Consider the following 15,427-nt stretch of genomic DNA (forward strand, 5'->3'; position numbering starts at 1 on the left):
GGCCTCTCGCCTGGTCCACTTGAAGCGGGGCAAAATGAGATTGCATGTAGTGATGCCCAAATATTTGAGCTACCATGGTCAAACAAAGGTGATGGTGGGAACATGTCACAAGAGGTAGATGAAAATGAGACACAATTGCCAGAAAGTCAGGAGGAGGACCAGGGTGTGGAAGTGGATGACAAGGTGGTGTATGATATAGTAACTGAACCAACTTGGCAGGAGAATATGCAGACCAAGCACAGCAGCACACAGGGGGAGGGAGACGTAGCACCCCAACAGGCAGGAAGAAGCAGTGTAGTGGCCACAGACAGAAGGCAGGCTATCGTTCCTCGCAACACCAACACAACGGAAGTTGGCAACACAAATATTAGGTCTTCCCGAGTCTGGTTGTTTTTTAAAGACTGCCGATAACCCCAAACAGGCCATTTATACCACCAGCAAAACTACTAGCCTGACCACCACCAGCATGATCAGGCACATGGCAGCAAAGCACCCAACTTTGTGGGCCAAACCCCAGGGTCCAGGAACACTGTCTTCGGGTGACACAACTGCTTCTTCCGCTGTTGTGCGTGGAAGCCAATCCGCTATCCATGGTGCCTGCGAAGATGCCTCCTGCACTGCACCTGTCATTGCACACAATCAACTACCACCATCATCAAGCACATCCATGTCCTTGTCTCAGCGCAGCCTTCAGTTGTCCATACCCCAGTCATTGGAATGCAAGCGGAAATACGCAGCCAATGCCCCACAGGCCACAGTACTAAATTCACACATTTCTCATCTGCTTGCGCTCAAAATGTTGCTTTTAGACTCGTGGAGATGGAAGCTTCCCACAACCTGATGGCGGCGGCCGTCCCAAGGTACTTGGTCCCCAGCCGCCACTATTTCCCCCGGTGTGCCATCTCGGCATTACACAAGCATGTGTCCCACAATATTACCCGTGCCCTCAACAATGCTGTTACTGCGAAAGTCCACCTAACCACGGACACGTGGGCAAGTGCTTGTGGGCAGATATGGTATATCTTGCTGATGGCACACTAGGTTAACATAGTGGAAGCAGGGACCCTGTCGGACCTTGGGATGGAAAACGTCCTCCCGACGCCGAGGATTGCGGGCCCTACGTCAATCAGGGTTACCCCACAGTCAACAGCTCCTGCACCTCCTCCTCCTCTTCAGCCTCCATCTCCGAAATGAGCACATCAGTCACAAGCTGGAAGTACTGTAGCACTACCTCAGCCAAGCAGCAACAGGCTGTGCTGAAGCTAATATGCTTAGATGACAAACCGCACAATGCTGAAGAGTTGTGGACAGGTCAGAAAGAGCAGGCAGATCTGTGGCTGACACCGCTGAACCTACAGCCAGGCATGGCATTGTGTGACAATGGCCAGAACCTGGTGGCAGCTCATAGGTGAGGCGAGCTCACACTCGTACCATGCCTGGCTCATGTGCTTAACCTCATGGTTCAGCGGTTTCTCAAAACCTACCCAGAGCTGCCGGATCTGCTTGTCAAAGTACGCCACCGGTGTGCCCATTTTAGAAAGTCAGCTACAGCTTCAGCCACCCTTGCCATGCTTCAGCAGCGTTTGCAGCTTCTGGCTCACCGACTGGTGTGTGATGTCCCCACGCATTGGAACTCTACACTGCAAATGTTGGAAAGGATTTGTGAGCAGAAGAGGGCAGTTGTTGACTACCAGCATCAACAAGGCCATTGGTATTCAGTTCACACTCCACACATAAGATCTCAGGAGTGTACATGGATGTCAGACATATGTACCATCCTACAAAACTTTGACTACTCCACCAAGATGGTGAGCGACGATGACGCCATAATTAGCGTCACCATCCCGCTTCTCTGCATTCTAAAAAGTTCTCTGCTCACAATGAAAGAGGATGCATTGCAGGCGCAGCACAATGAGATGGAGCATGGAACCATACAAGGGGATTACACACAGCCCAGCCTTATGTCATCCCAGCGTGGATTGGTTGACAATGAGGAAGAGGAGGAGGAGGAAGAACAGGAGCTACTTTCATTAGCAATAGACGGTACTACAAGCACAACTGTCATACCGTGTTTTCAGTGTGGATAGCCTGAGGACAAGGAGGAGGACAGCATGGTCAGTCGTCCTGTTGGTGCATAGGTGGTTTCCTTCATTGGAGACTGCCCTTCCCGTGGTTGTTCCTTCCCGGGGAAAGACCTGGCTAGTCATTGCTTGCGTTGAGAAACATGTGATGGTGTCTCCGCGGCTGTTGATTTACATGCTTTTGCATATTTCCCATAAGGGATGGGGGCATTGCTCTAGATCACTGCGTTGAGAAACATGTGATGGTGTCTCCGCAGTGTTGGATGTTGATCTCCATGAGGTCACTCATCCTTATGTTCATAGCCTTTCACTAGGCATTGCTCCTACTAGCCAGTTTCCTACTCCACACTGATGAGGGGCAATACCCCGAAACAGCTGTCTGTGGATGGATACCATGTTTTGGCATAGGTGGTTTCCTTCATTGGAGACTGCCCTTCCCGTGGTTGTTCCTTCCCGGGGAAAGACCTGGCTAGTCATTGCTTGCGTTGAGAAACATGTGATGGTGTCTCCGCGGCTGTTGATTTACATGCTTTTGCATATTTCCCATAAGGGATGGGGGCATTGCTCTAGATCACTGCGTTGAGAAACATGTGATGGTGTCTCCGCAGTGTTGGATGTTGATCTCCATGAGGTCACTCATCCTTATGTTCATAGCCTTTCACTAGGCATTGCTCCTACTAGCCAGTTTCCTACTCCACACTGATGAGGGGCAATACCCCGAAACAGCTGTCTGTGGATGGATACCATGTTTTGGCATAGGTGGTTTCCTTCATTGGAGACTGCCCTTCCCGTGGTTGTTCCTTCCCGGGGAAAGACCTGGCTAGTCATTGCTTGCGTTGAGAAACATGTGATGGTGTCTCCGCGGCTGTTGATTTACTTGTAGTCCCATCGGACGATGCCTGCACAGACCCCCGGAGCCTGCACAGACCACCGGCAGGCCGGCACAGACCACCGGCAGGCCGGCACAGCCCCCCGGCAGGCCGGCACAGCCCCCCGGAGCCTGCACAGCCCCCCGGCAGGCCGGCACAGCCCCCCGGAGCCTGCACAGCCCCCCGGCAGGCCGGCACAGCCCCCCGGAGCCTGCACAGACCACCGGCAGGCCGGCACAGACCACCGGAGCCTGCACAGACCCCCTGGCAGGCCGGCACAGCCCCCCGAAAGGCCCGTACAGACCCCAGAGAGGCTGTACAAGGGCAGGAAAGGGTTTTTCTTATTCCGATACCGGAAGTCCCATAGACTTGAATGGGACTTCCGGTATCGGAATCGGCGATACCGATACTTTTTTTAAAGATCGGCCGATACCATCCGATACGATACTTTGAAGTATCGGACGGTATCGCTCAACTCTAGTTATAACATATTTCGGAGGCCATCCTCCAGTCTCTTCAGACACCACCACTAGAACACAAGGGTGAACATGTTCCGTGATGCAACAGCCACTATACTTTTTTACAAGGGTGTTTATGATGGCAGTAAAAAAATATTTACACAGTAAGTTGATGTGTACCCCCAGGGGAAAATGTTTTTCAGCCCATACACTTAGTGTATGGGCATTACAAGTATAGGAGACCCACTCCTTTAAACTGGGAAAACATTTTTCGGAGACCATCCTCCACATTTCTTCCTTGGGGGATTGGAGTGCATGCAAATTTTGGGCAGACCTTGTATTCAGTTCATGGGCAAACTTTAGGCGACTTAAAAAATTCAGAATAATGGGAGCTTTGGTTTCATGTGGCCATCCAGTACCTGGGTTCAAAGGCTTATTGGGGTGCATGTAACTTTGGGGCAGGACAGGCCTTGCAGTCAATGCATAAGAAAAAAGTATGGGAGTACAAAATGAATAATGTGAAGTGGATTTTCCTGTGCCCATCCAGTACGTGGGTTCAAAGGCTTATTGGGGTGCGTGTAACTTTGGGGCAGGGCTGGCCTTGCATTCAATGCATAAGCAAACAGTATGGGAGTACCAAATGAATAACGTGAACTTGGTTTTCCTGTGGCCATCCAGTACCTGGGTTCAAAGGCTTATTGGGGTGCTTGTAACTTTGGTGCAGGGCAGGCTTTGCATTCAATGCATAAGCAAACAGTATTGGAGTTCCAAATGTATAATGTGAACTTGGTTTTCCATTGGCCATCCAGTATGTGGGATCAAAGGCTTATTGGGGTGCATGTAACTTTGATGCAGGGCAGACCTTGCATTCAATGCATAATCAAACAGTATGGGAGTACCAAATGAATAATGTGAACTTGGTTTTCCTGTGGTTATCCAGTAAGTGAGTTCAAAGGCTTATTGTTTTGCGTGTAACTTTGGGGCAGGGCAGGCCTTGCATTCAGTGCATAAGCAAACAGTATAGGAGTACCAAATTAATACTTGGAACTTTGGTTGCATATGATCATCCATGATGTCTGTTCAATGGGTTGTTGGGATGCGTCCAAATTTTGGGCAGCCCTGCCACTCACTGCATATGCAATAACAGTATAATGGAACCACTGTTTAAAAATGGGAACAATAATGCATAGCCGGCTTATGATTCTCTAAGAAAAGTGAGGGCCGACTGCTGGCCCTATAAAAATAGACTGTGACTTTCAGAGTTCCTCCTTCATAAATGAAACAGGATGTGTATGATGATGTGTCACATACCACATGGCCACATAAGGTTGTGAAATATTAAAATTACATTTCCCAGTGAATGCATTTGTCTTGGTTCAAAGCACCGATAAAGTTGAAAAATGCATCAAAAACTGTATGTGTGAACATAGCCCAAGTGGTGGAGGAACATTTTAATTTTGGGTTATTTATTTTGTTTTACATACAAATCATTACCATTACCCTGGAAAGGATATTCCTTATCATATTTCCCAGGAAAATCCATTTTGGTTTCATTTTTGTATGTTTTAGTGGGCACCTGTAAAAGTGGCGTAATACTCTGACAACATTGTTCACAGCTGTGACCTGGGAGTCAGAAATGCTTCCAGGGGTATTCCCCATAATGTTCTCATGTCATTTGAGCACTGTTCTCATCGATTTCAGACATTTTTACACTCTAAAAGGACCTCTAGGGGGGATTGCGGCAAAAATGCTCGGTTTTCCCATAGACTTAAATTGGGCTCTTTGCTTGGGTCGAGCACCCGAGCATTCCCATTTGCTCAACCTGAGCAATGAGCACCTGAGCATTTTAGTGCTTGCCCATCACTATCTCCCACCTGTTCCAGTGCAGAAAGCGTAGGTTTGGCACCGGTGGATCATGAACATTCTTCTACCTCACCCCCTTGCAAAACAGCCAAGCTGTCTTAGCCGCAAGTCGTGCATCAGTCTCTTCAGCTGTTTGAGGACTCAGCTGGCTGTGGTTCCATGGCCCATCCTCCTGGCCCTGCCCCACAAGTGGAAGAGACTGAGTGCCCTGATGCACAACATGTTATGTCTGAGGATGAATACATGGGAGGGCCAGGGCACACGGTCAGTGGACCACTGCCGAACATCTCAGATGATGTGGAAACACAGGTACTGTCAAGTACACACTTCTATGCAGGTGATATGAGGTGCACATGCAAGGGTTAATTCATATCCTTTCACTCAATCCAACACGTATTCTCCATTCTAGGCTATAAAGTGAGCATAAATCATACCCAGACACAGTCCGCACACCCCAAATTCTTAGCGCGCTGCCACCACTCATCAAACACACAGGGTGACAAGTCCCCAAAATATGTTATGTTATATCAGACAATCACATATCACTTTCTCTGAAAGGCTATGGATTTATTAGAGCATACAAGGATCAAACTTATTAAAGATTTTAAGCTTTAATATTTAAATATACAGTACTTATAACAAAAGACATAAAGGATAAACATAAAACGACACACAAATATGCAAAACAGTCTGCTATATAATTGTCTAATTCTGTCTGTCTGTCTGTCTGTAATGGAAATCCTGCCTTGCTGATTGGTCGCGGCCTAACTGCCGCAACCAATCAGCGACAGTTGATTAGTCGTCGCGGCAACACGGCCACATTGCTTATTGTACTGGCACATTACAGCCGTTAAAGGCATCACTGCTGTACATATTCTGGAGTACAATACATTAGGTAACAGCAGAACAGTGACTGCAGCTCTGGGTGTAATTGGGGTACAATACATTAGGTAACAGCAGAAAAGTGACTGCAGCTCTGGGTGTAACTGGAGTACAATACATTAGGTAACAGCAAAAAAGTGACTGCAGTTCTGGGTGTAACTGGAGTACAATACATTAGGTAAGATCTGAACAGTGACTGCAGCTCTGGCTGTAACAGGAGTATTATACATTTGGAAGAGCAGAACGGTGACTGCAGCTCTGGGAGTAACTGGAGTGCAATAAATTAGATAACAGCAGAACAGTGACAGCAGCTCTTGGTGTAACTGGAGTACAATACATTAGGTAACAGCAGAACAGTGACTGCAGATCTGGGTGTAACTGGAGTACACTACATTAGGTAACTGCAGAACAGTGACTGCAGCTCTGGCTGTAACAGGAGTATAATACACTAGATGGTGGCCCGATTCTATCGCATCGGGTATTCTAGAGTCTGTTAAAATAAAAAATAGTTATATACTCACCTTCCGACGGCCCCCGGACTCTGTCCCTCCTCTCACCACGCTCCCGGCATCTTCCGGTCCCAGTAATGCTTTGTGCGAAACACCACTGATGACGTCGCGCTCTCGCAAGAGTGACATCATCTCCGGCCCTTCTCGCTAATCATTACTGGGACCGGAAGATGCCGGGAGCGTGGTGAGAGAGGCGGGACAGAGTCCGGGGGCCATCGGAAGGTGAGTATATAACTATTTTTCATTTTAACAGAGACTCTAGAATACCCGATGCGATAGAATTGGGCCACCATCTAGTTATAAAAGAAAAAGGAGAAACAACAGAAATGCCCTATGTGAACAACTTATTTTGTGCCACCCAGCTTTTTATAGTCCTGACCATAAGTTCAAATTTCCAGGATAACAAGGATTGGCACATTTGGATGGACGATAGGTTAAGTTGTGGATTTCACATATCCTGTGTCCCCCCTTCTCTCTGTGCAGTCAATAGGAAATATTCTGCCCAGTTACAAACAGTTACAAACCATTTGCTAGCTCCTTTTGAAGCCCCAATGTTTGACAATTCTCAGTATTCTCCCAGGAGACCCCACTGTGGTTCTGAGTTCCTGCAATAAGAGTAGACAGATGTTATGTCCTTTCTCTTAGAGAAAATCATGCAGATACAGCCTTACTAGTTATTTTACTAATGTTATGGCTTCCCTTACAATTATATACAGTATTTCCTTTACAGCTACCAACTGGTAAATCTTTTTGCAGTGCTGACCGGCAAGGAGGGAAGGGGTGTGGAAAGGTGTGTAGAAGATGCGGGGAATGATGAAGTGAAGAAGTCTTAGACCCCCACATGGAGTGAAGACCATTATAGTGACGTGGTCAGTTTAGAGGAACGGGAGATTGTCTCACTGCCCCAGCATCACAGACCACGAGAGAGCAGGGTGGAAAACCACAGCTGTCAGCCCGTAGCCAGTATGTCAACCGCTACTGCCCACCATGTCAAGGAAATGAGCACACACAAGCCAGCTCAAAGGAGCTCCCTGACATGGGCTTTCTTCAGACAATGCCCTGACGACAAGACACTGGTTTGCACGCTGCTCCATCAGAGCCTGAAGCAAAGCATGAATCTTCTGAACCTGAGCACAACCTGCATGATCAGGCATATGAAATCTAAGCATGAGCTGCAGTGGAGTACACATGCTAAAAAGCATGCCAGATCAGAGCCTTCTACTCCCTCTTATGCTGTAGGCTCTATCTCTCCTCTCCCCCGTGATCAACAAGACCACCTGCCACCCCGCAAAAAGAGGATGTAACACTACCCCATCACCAGTGTCACCAAACATCTCCACACCATCCCATGGAACTGTTCAGCTTTCCATCACCAAACCTTGGAGAGAAAGACAAAATGCTCCTCAATTACAGCATTTCAAAATTACTTTCCTTCTAAATGTTTTCATTCTCGCTCGTGGATATGGACAGTTTCAAAAATCTGATGGCGGTGGTTGTCCCACAGTATTTTGTTCCCAGCTGCTGCTACTTCTTCAGGTGGGTTATCGATGCACTGCTCACACATGTGGAGGACAAAATCAGGTGTGCACTGAGCAATGCTATCAGTGGCAAGGACCACATAATGACTGATATGTGTACCAGTAAGCACGGCCAGGGACGTTACATCTCCCTAACTGCCCACTGGATAAATGTAGTGGTGGCGGGACCAGAGGCAGAAGGCATTCTAGCGGATTTCATACCACCACCGAGGATTGCTGGACTTTCCTGTGGCCACATTGCTTCTTCCTCCATCACCTCATCATTCGCTCACAGTAACACCTACACCAGCAACTTGAGCTCTGCAGGGGGAAATGACAGCAGGTGGTTCTGAAAGTGATCTATTTGGAGGACAGACCCCACACAGCACAGCTGTGAACTGGGATCAAAGAGCAGACAGATGAGTGATTGGTGTCGCTGCACCTCAAGCCTGGCCTAGAGGTGTGTGATAATGGGCAAAATCTGTAAGCAGCTATGGGTCTAGCCGGGTTGACACACATCTTTTGCCTTACGCATGTTCTTAATTTCGTCGCACAGAGTTTCCTCGAAATGTACCCTGATATGTCCGATCTGCTGGTAAAAGTGAGGGCAGTGTGTGCACACTTTTGGCATTCTCACTTCTCTCTTCCTGCTCACTGCCTCATTTGCAATGTACCAACAAGATGGAACTCCAACCTGCATATGCTGGAGAGGCTGTGTGAGCATTAGCAGGCAATTGTAGACTTTCAGCTGCAGCATGCACAGGTGAGTTGCTCTGCAGAACAACCACACTTCACCACCAATGACTGGACTTCCAGACAGGACGTGTCTGCCATGTTGCACTGCTTTGAAAATTCCAGCAACATGGCCAGCGCTGATAACACCAGCATTAACGTAACATTACCAATTGTTTGTCTGCTGGAAACAACACTACAGGCAATGATGCATGAGGAAGTTGGAGTTCAGGAACAGGAGCAGGAGGAACAGGGAATATTTGCAATTTTATCAGGCCTGTCTTCAACACAAGTGTATAACCAAGGTACAGTACTGGAGAATGACGAGGATGAGGAGGAGGAAGAACAACAGCCGTGTTCACAGCATGGTCGCTCTCAGAACAGCTCACGGGCATCCCTGGAGCATGGATGGGTGGATAGTGAGGACACAGACTATACATCTGCCACTGAGGGCAGCCTGTTGTTGCCTCTGGGCAGCCTAAGGCTCATGAACCATTACATGCTGCAGGACCTGTGCAACGACAGACGAGTTGCCTGTAGTTTCACCAGTGCAGATTAATGGGTGACCTGACCACCCTACTGGATTCCCGCTACAAGGACAAAGTCAAATCATTGCTTCTTTAATTGGAGCAGGATCTAAAAATGGGACAGTACAAGCGGACACTTCACATGCTTGTGTTTCGGCTGGCATGGAGAGCAGTCGCATCACTGAAGTGACTGCTTTCCAAACCAACTGGATCATCATGGGACAGTTATGGATCATTTTTTCTTTGGACAGGTGAGGAATATGGTGTTTTTTTATTTTTAATTTTTTAAATACATGGGTAAAAGAAGGTGGGGAGTATTTATGATAAAGAAAGAAGTATGTGCGTTTATTTTTAATAAAGGACTTTATTCTTGCTGTGTCTTATTACAATATAACTATGGGGTTAGTAATGAGGGTGTCTTATAGATGCCTCTCCATTACTACCTGTGGGCTTGACGTCAGTTGACATTACAAAGCTGACATAAACTCCACAATTATTACTCCATTTTCTGCCGCATCAGGGCAAGTGGGAAGAGGTGGGCAAAGCACCAGAATTGGCGCATTGAACAGATGCGCCTTTGCTGGGTCTGCTGCAGAATACTATTTTTTGGCTGGAGGGGGCAATATCCATGGCTCCTTACCAGTTTGAGAATACTAGTCCCCAGCTGTCTGTTTTTTCTTTGATGGTTGTCAAAAATACACGTTTTTCTTTTTGTTATGCCGGCAGGAGAACACTGACAGCTGTGGGCTGTAGCCTTAAAAGGTTACCGCCGATCAGAGTCAGTGTTTCTCATGTTGTCACACAGATTACAGCATGGGAAACAACTCATATTCGGGCTAATGAACCCTTACAGTAACATGAACTTCCTGGAAAAGTCCGTATTTGGGATCTGTGCACGGACACTAGGTGTTTGGTACGGACCATGAACTTTTCTGCTCAGTTTCGTCACCACGGGATTATGTAACATCAGACATGGGAGTACAAGAACCACTGGGCCGGGCAAGCCCTCTCACACATAACAATGGATCAATTCTGTGTGCATGGCTCCTACCTGTAGAAGCTTATCTTGAAAAACCTGAGTAAAATACCCCTTGCTCAAAGGTGTAGAATCAATAGTGTTTACGGGTATAGCTTATGCCAACCTATGAGGAAAAAGAACCTGGGCCCAGATAAATCAGGAGTCAACCAGATAAAACCCCGCCCCGCTGTACAAAAAAGGCAGAAATAAACACCTTTCTTCTGCCTAATAAGATCTGTGAGGGTAGAAAGAATTGCAACCTACCAACAGAGGAAATAGGTACAACCAAGTTGCTGACCTCCACACAACCTGGGCTCATTAGTTTTCCGGCTTCTGTTTGTGGTTATGTATAGCTGGGCAGATACCAACAAAGTGACCCTTCTCGCCACAAAAAACAAACTCCTTTTTATGCTGAACTGCTGGAGGACCATTAAACAAATTGAGCTCCTCAACAGCATGGGTTACTTATTGGACTCAGACATAGGTTCATAGTGTCTCATTATGTCTCTCAGCAAGAGACATGGATAGCAAGAGACATGGCGGCCTCCAGGGAAACATAAGTCTCATACAGGACTAAGGCATCTTTCGACCTCTCTGAAAACTCCTGACAAAATTGACTCCAAAGCACAGGATCACGCCAACTAGTGTCCGTGTACCATAAACAGAACTTGGAGCAAAACTTCTCTGCTGGCAGGTCTTCCTGCTGAAGTTGACATAATTTTGATTCAGCCAGAGAGACATGGTTGGTGCACCACAGCACTAAAAATTTTCTTGACCATCTGGAGCGACTGGGAACCAAAAGTGTTGTGAGTTCATTTTCCCCTTCATTACTGAGGCCCGAGGAACTCCCTCTTCTGGTAAAGAAAGGTAGTGAGCCTGATTATCAAACACCTGAGGCTGATGATGATGACTGGCTGAGTGGAGTTACTGACTGGATATAAGGCTGCTGACGCCCTTCTGCCCTGCGGGTGATTTCTCTGTGGGATCCTTGGAGACCAGTCTGAATTCCTGCTCCTCTAAAGCTAAGTTTGCTGCTCGGCCTTTTGCATTTGTGCTTTGACTTTGTTTTGCTTTGTTTTTCTGGATTTCTGCCATTCCCTGCTGGGGTGTGCTGAATTCCTTTAGCTCTGTCTTCTGTAAATACCTGAGTGCTGATTTAGTTTTTGAAGCCTAGCTGCTTCAGGGCCTTTTTCATATCAGCTTGTTGGCTTATGTCTTTGATAGGGTTTTGGCAGATTGCAGACAGCAGCCTTCCTGTCCTTTCCTATCTAGGTAGTTTTGGGCCCCGTCTTTGCTCAGTCTATCTTTCTGTCTGTGTTGGTGTTTTCATCTTGCTTCACCGTCATTATATGATGGGGGCTGCCTATTGCTTTGGGGTCTGCTCTGGGGCAGTTTAGATTTTCCCTTTCTTTCTTTAGGCCTAGTTAATTCTCCGGCTGTGATCGAGGGGTCTAGGGCATCGTAGGAACCCCCCACAGCTACTGCTAGTTGTGTTGATAGGTTCAGGGGTCTGCAATCTGATAGTTGCCAACTTCTCTGGTTTTCAGGACTTAGCTTGTATTTCTGTTTTTGCCTCCTACGGTGACTCATTCATAACAGAATCACTCGCCCTACCGCAGATCCTAGGGTACTCAATAGCAGGAAAGAATTGAAAAAAAAAAAGGTGTATATTTTTTCCTCTATATCTCTGAGGCCGTAGGGGTAATTTTTTTTCTCTCAATGGAGATAAAGCAATTGTCTGATCGTGTGGAGCAGCTCGCCACGGAAGTGCGGGGAATTTCCGCCTACCTTGCTCATTCACATGCTGCTGAACTAAAGATTCCTACACCTGATGTATTTTTTAGGGATCGGTCTAAATTTTTGAATTGCAAAAATAATTGTAAATTATTTTTTGCCTTGAAGCCTAACTCGTCAGGGAGCTCCGCGCAGCAGGTTAAAATTGTCATCTCTTTGCTGCGTGGCGATCCCCAGGATTGGGCGTTTTCTTTGAAACCAGATGATCATATTCTGACTAATGTGAACGCATTTTTTCAGGCCTTGGGGTTGTTGTATGACGAACCTAATGCCATTGATCAGGCTGAAAAGACCCTGCTGGCATTGAACCAGGGTCGTGATTCTGCAGAATTGTACTGTCAAAAATTCCGAAAGTGGGCAGTACTTACTACCTGGAATGATAATGCCTTGGCTGCTCTCTTTCGGAAGGGGTTGTCAGAAGCCGTAAAAGATACTATGGTGGGATTTCCTGTTCCCTCTGGTATTGACGATTCTATGTCATTAGCCATTCAGGTTGATCGGCGTTTGCGCGAACGAGAGGTGTTGCCACCTGTTGAACAAATGTCTGAACCTATGCAATGTGATACAGTTTTTTCCAGAGAGCAGCGTCAGGAGTCCAGAAGGCGTAATAAGTTGTCTTTTTTCTGTGGAGATGCCTCGCATATTATTTCTGTCTGTCCTAAACGAGAGAAACGCTTTGCACACACGTTTTCTGTTGGGGGTGTTCAACCTAAGTTTCTTCTGGCTATTACTCTGATCTGCTCCCTGTCCACATTTTCCGCCAAGGCGTTTGTGGATTCGGGAGCAGCCCTAAACCTAATGGACTTGGATTTTGCTAAACGTTGTGGATTTCCGATGACACCTCTGCAGACGCCTATCCCTTTGAGGGGGATTGATGCTACTCCTTTGGCTAAAAATAAACCTCAGTTTTGGACCCAGGTGGTAATGCGGGTCGCCCCAGACCATCAAGAAAATTGCAGATTTTTGGTGTTGCATAATCTGCATGATACTATTGTTCTGGGGTTTCCCTGGTTACAAATTCATAATCCAGTTTTGGATTGGAAATCTGTGTCTGTGGTGAGTTGGGGTTGTCGGTGTGCCTTTAGTGAGGCTCCGGTGTTTTCCACCTCTCCTCAGTCGCATGATGTTCCTGATTATTTGGCGGACTTTTATGATGTATTTAGTGAGAATGAGTCTGCGTCTCTGCCTCCTCATAGGAGTTATGACTGTGCAATTGAACTGAGCCTGGGATGTAAATTTCCCAAGGGTCGGCTCTTCAATTTATCTGTACCCGAGCACGAGGCTATGCGATCCTATATTAAGGAGGTGTTGGAGAAGGGTCATATTAGACCATCCTCGTCACCCTTTGATGTCGTTTTTTTTTTTGTAGCCAAAAAGGATGGATCATTAAGACCTTGTATTGATTATTGTGTCCTCAACAAAATTACTGTTAAATATCAGTATCCGTTACCCCTCATTTCGGATCTATTCTCCAGAGTTAAAGGTGCTTGCTGGTTTACCAAGCTTGACCTCAGGGGGGCGTATAATCGTATTCGCATTAAGCATAGGGATGAATGGAAGACAGCGTTTAATACTCCGGAGGGACATTTTGAGTACTTGGTGATGCCTTTTGGGCTCACTAATGCCCCTTCTGTCTTCCAGTGCTTCATGAACGATATTTTCCGAGATTTTGTCGATAAATTTTTGATTATCTATCTGGATGATATTTTGATCTTCTCCAAGGATTGGGATTCTCATGTGGAACATATTCGGACTGTGTTCCGGATCTTGAGGGAGAATTCCCTGTATGTCAAGGGATCTAAATGCCTTTTTGGAGTACAGAGGATTTCTTTTTTGGGATTTATTTTGTCCCCGTCAACTATTGAAATGGACCCGGCCAAGGTACAGGCCATTTACGATTGGGTTCAATCCACTTCTTTGAAGGCCCTCCAGAAGTTTTTGGGTTTTGCTAATTTTTATCGGAAATTTATAGCAAAATTTTCTAGTATTGCCAAGCCATTGACTGATTTGACTAAGAAGGGTGCTGATGTGTTAAATTGGTCTCCGGAGGCTGTTTCTTCCTTTCAGGAGCTGAAGCGAAGATTCACCTCCGCCCCGGTTTTGCGGCAACCTGATGTCTCACTTCCATTCCAGGTAGAGGTGGATGCTTCTGAGATTGGTGCAGGAGCTGTTTTGTCCCAAAAGGATCCTGTAACATCTAAAATGAATCCCTGTGCTTTCTTTTCCCGAAAGTTCTCTCCATCTGAACGTAACTATGATGTGGGGAATAGGGAACTGTTGGCCATGAAATGGGCATTTGAGGAGTGGAGACATTGGTTGGAGGGAGCTAAGCATCAAGTCGTGGTCCTCACTGACCACAAGAATTTGATTTACCTAGAGTCGGCTAAGCGCTTGAACCCTAGACAGGCTAGGTGGGCCTTGTTTTTTACATGTTTTGATTTTGTGGTTTCTTTTCTTCCTGGAACGAAGAATGTCAAGGCAGACGCCCTCTCTAGGAGTTTCTTTGCTGATTCTCCTGTGGTGACCAAGCCTGCTATCATCTTAGGTGAAGGGGTAGTTCTTTCTGCCATCTCGCCCGATTTGAGACATGCTCTGGAAGAGTTCCAGGAGGACAAACCTGAGCATTGTCCCAGTGGAAAGTTGTATGTTCCTGACCAGTGGAAGAAGAGAGTGATGTCTGAAGTTCATTGCTCTGCTTTGGCTGGTCATCCAGGTATTTTTGGTACTAGAGATCTGGTGAGTTTTTTTGGTGGCCCTCCTTGTCTCGTGATGTCAGGAATTTTGAGCAGTGCTGTGGGACGTGCTCCCGGTTTAAACCGTGTTCTCGCTCTAGTGGGTTGTTGATGCCTTTGCCTGTCCCCAAGAGGCCATGGACCCATATTTCAATGGATTTCATCTCTGATATGCCTGTCTCTCAAAGGATGACTGTTATTTGGGTGATTTGTGATAGGTTCTCTAAGATGGTTCATCTTGTACCACTCCCTAAGTTGCCGTCTTCCTCTGAGTTGGTGCCCCTGTTTTTACAACAGATGGTTCATTTGCACGGGATTCCTGAGAACATTGTATCTGACAGAGGAGTCCAGTTTGTGCCTAGATTTTGGAGAACTTTCTGTTCCAGGCTGGGAATTCAGTTGTCCTTTTCCTCTGCTTTTCACCCTCAGACCAATGGGTTGACAG

This window comes from Dendrobates tinctorius, unplaced genomic scaffold, assembly GCF_039654945.1.
Source record: "Dendrobates tinctorius isolate UK_male_01 unplaced genomic scaffold, ASM3965494v1 ptg000005l, whole genome shotgun sequence".
Lineage (NCBI taxonomy): Eukaryota > Metazoa > Chordata > Amphibia > Anura > Dendrobatidae > Dendrobates > Dendrobates tinctorius.